The sequence below is a fragment of the Heterodontus francisci genome, chromosome 5 (genome assembly GCF_036365525.1).
Source record: "Heterodontus francisci isolate sHetFra1 chromosome 5, sHetFra1.hap1, whole genome shotgun sequence".
In the NCBI taxonomy this organism is placed as follows: Eukaryota; Metazoa; Chordata; class Chondrichthyes; order Heterodontiformes; family Heterodontidae; genus Heterodontus; species Heterodontus francisci.
Window position 1 is genome coordinate 176,198,941 of NC_090375.1, and position 6,000 is coordinate 176,204,940.

At 42.9% G+C, this 6,000-nt stretch overlaps 1 protein-coding gene across 4 annotated transcripts in view; it reads right to left on the bottom strand.

The window, feature by feature from the left end:
• The window catches only part of LOC137370152 (neurocalcin-delta), a 382,023-nt gene extending 376,732 nt beyond the window's left edge, over positions 1-5,291 (bottom strand). For 3 of the 4 annotated variants that reach the window (XM_068032388.1, XM_068032384.1, XM_068032387.1), the window contains exon 1: positions 5,164-5,290. The gene's annotated coding sequence lies outside the window, so the exon portion shown is untranslated. Of the gene's footprint in view, positions 1-5,163 lie in introns of all 4 variants that reach the window. The other variant, XM_068032385.1, reaches the window with a different exon arrangement.
• Positions 5,292-6,000: the final 709 nt, after the last annotated feature.

Genomic DNA, 6,000 nt, shown 5'->3' on the forward strand with positions numbered 1-6,000 from the left:
CGCTGGGAGTTTTAAAAGTCATGTATATTCAACAATGTATATTCTCACAAGGCTTTTTTTTTTTAAATATAAAAAAAGAGGCAGCCAGACAAAAGGCAGTTTAAAAAGTTAAGGTTAAACACAATTCATTTCTTTCAGAAACAAAAAAAAAAATTGGCAAGTCATTAGCTTGCCTAGGTATTCATCATTCTGCTGGAGAACCCAATGAAGTAAAGACAGACAGGTTTTTTGACACGGTAAGTGCGGCTTTTAAAAATCAGAACATAGTCACCAAAAAATTAATTAGGTATCAAAGAAGCAAGAAGGTTAAAAGACAGGAGACTACAGGGAGAATGGCTGTGGGCTGTGGGACAGAATACAGAAGAGTTCGTCCATTTAAAGTCAAGCAAGATGAGCCACCGAAGTGGGGTAGCAAAATATGCATAATTTTAATGTTATTACATGGCGATAAGTGGTGATTGAATCACGGGAATGTGATTTTTACCTGTTGCTATATACAACGCACCTTCAATTGGAATAAAACATCTTACGATTTGAAACAATTTTGCATCACATACTGTTAGCTCAGTCTGCTATTCTACAGATTGAAGAGGTACATGTAGGAAAGGCAGGAGTCTCATGTCCTCATTGCAAGTGAATACTTTTGTTAGATCCCTGGTTTAGACGATCGTACAAGTAAATATGAGAGTCAATTTCCAAAAAAGTAAGAGGCTAAAACCAGTTAAGAGAGTGACTGATGCCACTGGACCCAAGAGGGAATCTACGTCAGATAAAAATTGTATTACAACTTCCTCTTTTCCAAAGAAACGAGCCCCATTTCCTTATCCTTTCCTCATAGCTCGAAGTGGAACATCCAGAATCATCTTTGATGTTCATCTGTATCTTTAGAAGGATATTAATGTCCTTCCTACAATTAGACAATCAGGACACTACAGTGGGATCTGGCCAGCATTATACTGCTTTATATGTCACAATTATAAATTCTTCCATCCATCTGTTAATGTAACCCAGTAGCTCATTTACCTTTTGTACCACAGTAAAGCATTATACTGCAGCTTTCATAGATTTTGCAATTATAAGCCCATGATTTCTTTCCTGATTACTCAACGTAACATTGTTCTGTATAAACACACTTTTATTCTTTTCTCCACATCCCAATCTATAAAATCTCTTCAAAATTTTAAAGACTAATATCAAGGCTGGGATTTTCAATCGCCTGTTCAGGATGAGAATGGGAGTGCTCTTTGAAGATAGTGTTCCCGGATGGTGTGTCAGTGTCCCGACGCCTGTGGGATGCACTGCTATTTTCAAAGTGAGGGCAAGGGGGAGCTGGGAACCCACTCTCCTCCAATTAACTGCCTGTTAGGTTCCTTGAGGAGTTTGTTAATGGGCTGGGGAGGGCCAGAATGTGATTTTCAAACCACAGATCACCAAACACCAACAATATGGTGCACGTTAACACACAGCAATGTTTTTTCTGATGAAGAAGATTTGGCACTAAGGGGATTTTGTCTCAGATTGGGTTCAGTAGCTTTTAGTTGGCTGTTTGGCCACTTCTTTGCACTGAGGCTGCTTGCCCTCCAATGTTCTGCCTCCTCTATTCTGCAAGGCAGTGGAAGGCTCCTTCATGGCTGCCATCTACCTTTGAGGATCATGCTCAGCAGGCAGCTCTCGCAGCCTGGCAGAGCTCCAATAATTGGTCACCAAGCTCGCCTCCGGCCCAATTCGGGCATCTACATACGGAGGTAGCATCGTGTCAGTACCTGGAAATTATCCGGGCATCAGGTTCCCAACCCTGGATTCAGAATTAAGCCCCCAGTCTCCTGTTAGTTTTCTCTTTTCCAGAGAAGAACTCCAGCCTGATTAATCATTCCTCAACTCTCTGGTAACATCTTTATAAATCTTGTCTGCACTTGTCCCCTCCCTACTCTGCAAACCTATGTGTCTTCTTGTATTTTGGTGCAATCTTCCACATTATTTTCTATGCATCCAAATTTGGTATCAACTGCAAATTTCAATTCCAATTGCTAAGTCCAAATCATTGACGTACATGGAAAACAATAGTAGCCTCTGGTAAACAGTAGCCTCTGGTAGGTGGCACAGTGGTTAGCACCGCAGCCTCACAGCTCCAGCAACCTGGGTTCAGTTCTGGGTACCGCCTGTGTGGAGTTTGCAAGTTCTCCCTGTGACTGTGTGGGTTTCCGCCAGGTGCTCCGGTTTCCTCCCACAGCCAAAGACTTGCAGGTTGATAGGTAAATTGGCCATTATAAATTGCCCCTAGTGTAGGTAGGTGGTAGGAGAATTGTGGGGATGTGGTAGGGAATATGGGAATAATGTTCTTCTTCTTTGGCCTCCTTGTCTCGAGAGACAGTGGGTAAGCGCCTGGGGGTGGTCAGTGGTTTGTGAAGCAGCGCCTGGAGTGGCTGTAAAGGCCAATTCTAGAGTGACAGACTCTTCCACAGGTGCTGCAGATAAAATAATGTAGGATTAGTATAAATGGGTGTTTGTTGGTTGGCACAGACTCAGTGGGCTGAAGGGCCTGTTTCAGTGCTGTATCTCTAAAATAAATAAATACTAGTGGCCCCGGTAAACAATAGTGGCCACAGTGCCAATCCCTGCAGGACACCACATCCCACTTTCTGCTAGTCCAGAAAACCTTCACTCAAATCCTACCCTTTTTTTTTTGGTAGACATCTTTCAATCCATTCTGCTACCGGACTTCAAAAGGTGAACTGGCCATTAATTTTAACCCTATTCAAATTTCTCATGTTACTTAAACCAGATGGGATTTGTGTTCCCTATTTGATGTTTACTGAAGAATAAAACTGCCACAATACATGCTGCTAGGTTAACTTTTCAATCCTGTGTGCATACTGCAATGGTACATCTCTAATCTTCAGGTTTGTTATACAAGAATGTGCTATGTACATTCAAGTGTTATTATTTCAATAAAGCCAGCTGCACATTGAATTATGGCCAACGACGAGACAGAACCTTTGCTGGAAGCCTATAAAATATAAGTAGGTCAAACTAGATGGACAGTCGAGCAAATTAATTTGACTGGTTGTACTGGAACAAACAAAATCTTAGCTGCACTTTAATTGTAGAATAGAATCATACAGCTCAGAAGGAGGCCATTTGGTCCCTCATGCCCATGCCAGCTCTTTCAAAAGTTGTCCATTTTAGGTCCACTTATGTAAACACAGGTAATGTTGGACAGATTAAAACAGAATAAATCTGCATGCCATTTATCAGTATGTTTATTTGAGTGGGAACTAATGCATCCTAAACCATCTTTATCGTTCTCACCAAAAGGGATGACAGCATGTTAACCATTGAGTGTTATATCTCTATTTTGTGTCAAATTCACTTTAGCAGATGCAGCTAATCATTTGAAGGAAGCTTCACATAACTACTAACATTCTATGCAACATCATTCCAGTTATCACTTCACATCTGGCCATTTCTGCACTATCAGTGCACAGGAACAATGCAGGTGCAAATGCCTGAATCAGGCAGAGAATGCTGACAGCCAAGATATCTGGCTATAGCTTCATTAGCAGCCTAATTGGCTAAAACGGCTGTCTCTTGGGCACACTGAACAAACATATACAGAAATACTTTCCCAGCCTCATAACTGATCAAATTGTGATTGTTGTATAATAACAGTAGCCAGACAATCAGGAACAATACAATGCACTTCCATTACTTGTGTGGTATCTGCAACATGCACTTTCTTACACTGTGAAAGCTTCAATACTCATTCAATTCTCTTACACAGCCACCTGTGCCAAGGAATAATGAACTCATGTAGCTCCCAAATAAAAACAGAAAGTGGTAAAAATTCACAGGAAGGCAATTTGCAGCTGAAAGAGAAAGGCAGGTTAATAATTCTAATGGGACCCTTTATTAGAACTTACTGACTGTAATGAACCATGTGATACACTTTCTAACTCATTCTAGCACTTAAAACCTGAACAAACCGCCAGACCCATTAACTGGCACTTTGTAAAAAGATTCTGCTTCTGATGAGGAGTCCCCACGAGCAGTTTTCTGGTTATTCTTTAATCAAAGCACTGAGTGACTTCTCTATCTTCAGCATTTCTCTTTTCACTTCAGACTTCCAGAATTCAATTCCTCATTTGCAATTCTCAGATCATTAACACACGAATTTTCTTTTCCACATATACCCCGCCCCGCCCACACACACTAGAAAAACGAAATCACATTGTATATAAAATGTGTACACCTGAATGAAATACTTGCTTAAAAAAGAAAGATGAAAATATTGCAGGAATTGGTTCACTCTCCATACATTCTAGTGTGTGCTGGGAAGCATTGCTTGGACAATACTATGTATTGCTTGGAACTGATGGCGGGGGCATGTGAAGGAACTACTGTTGCACGGAATACAAGAGCTGTTTTCCTCTGTGTGTAACAACATTTGCAAGCCAATTTGTAAAGTAACAGGTTTACCATTCTGTAATAACACAGATGTAATGTCCCTCTTTGAAGAATTTGATGCAGTAACACATTCATGAGTATAGATTAGTATGTGTAAACTGCTCAACTTGGTTTTAATTAGCACCTATATGGACTCCTTAAACTGCAGTAAAGCCCTATGACCATGTACTGTGGGCTGGTGGTTATCAAGAAGGGACGAGAGAGAAAACAGCCGGATATTTGCAAAGCTCATTCCACACAACAGAAGTAATCAGTCCTTCCCGTCAGGTTCAAGCCCAGAGCTCAGCACAGTTTGGCTGTGGATCGATTTGAATCCCTTTTGAACAGAGCGTCTCCTCCCCCAGTAACTGTCTGCTGAGGATGATCCCCCAGTGGAGACAACGAGTCAACCTCGGCGTTTTAAGAGATGTCTCAAGACTCTGGGGGGCTGAATCTTATTGCTCTTCCTTGCCAGAGCCGGCCGACAGCACAATAAGAGATGGACCGGTACAAAATACGTCCCCTCCCTCCTGCAGGCAGGGTTCGCTCAATCCTCTCCGCGGCTGATGCCTGCTGCTGTCTGCGGGTTCTCACTGTGGATCTGAGCACCATCCACTCCGCTCTGCTGCAGCCAGCCCCATTCACAACAGGACAAAATACACAAGAGAGATAGAGGATAGTCCAACCCCCCGCTCAATTCAACCTCAAAATAAAACTCACCCTAACACTCTGCAAAGCCGATTCAAGGAAGAAGTGGCAAAGAGTCGCTGGGCCTGAATGCTCTCCAATTCTTCCCCGGATCGAAAACCTTCTTTCTGTCCCCACGATGGATCCGGCTCAATAGAAATAGCGAAAAACCCACTGACGTCAGCCGACAGCTACATGTGTGGCCAATGGAGAAGCAACTGGAGGGATGAGAAAACATCTATTAACACAGAAGCAGAAGTGTAAAACATCACAAATCAGAGGCGCCCCTTGTTCCACACAACTCAAACATCAGGCCACATTACCTAGAGGTTCCACAAGACAAAGATAAAGGTCACAGGGATGGTTACAGATGCTGCCACACAGTTCCCAGTGTGAAGAGGGAGGCTTCTTACTGTGAAGTTACTCGTGTATAGGGGGAGTTATTGTGCAGGGAATTGGCACTTGGAAAATAGGACGCTATTGGACTTCCTACAGTTATTACAGGTATACCATATGCTTAAATAAATCTGGCCCAGGAGCAGCAGCACAGGGTGTTGGCAGAGTAACACCAAGGAACACTGCAGCGATTCTACAGACAGTATGGGCGCTGCATTAGCAGGCATGGGAGCAGGAGAGGGTGACTAAGGAGGGGAGGAAAAGGATCTAGCGCAGCAGATGTTATCAAAACAGAGTGACCCACCTGGATCTGAGAGAGGATCAGTGCCTGAGGGAGGTTCTCAGTGATATTTTTAAATTCATTCATAGGTTGTGGGCATCGCTGGCAGAGCCAGCATTTATTGCCCATCCGTAATTGCCCTTGAGAAGGTGGTGCTGAGCTGCCTTCTTGAACCGCTGCAGTCCATGTGAGGT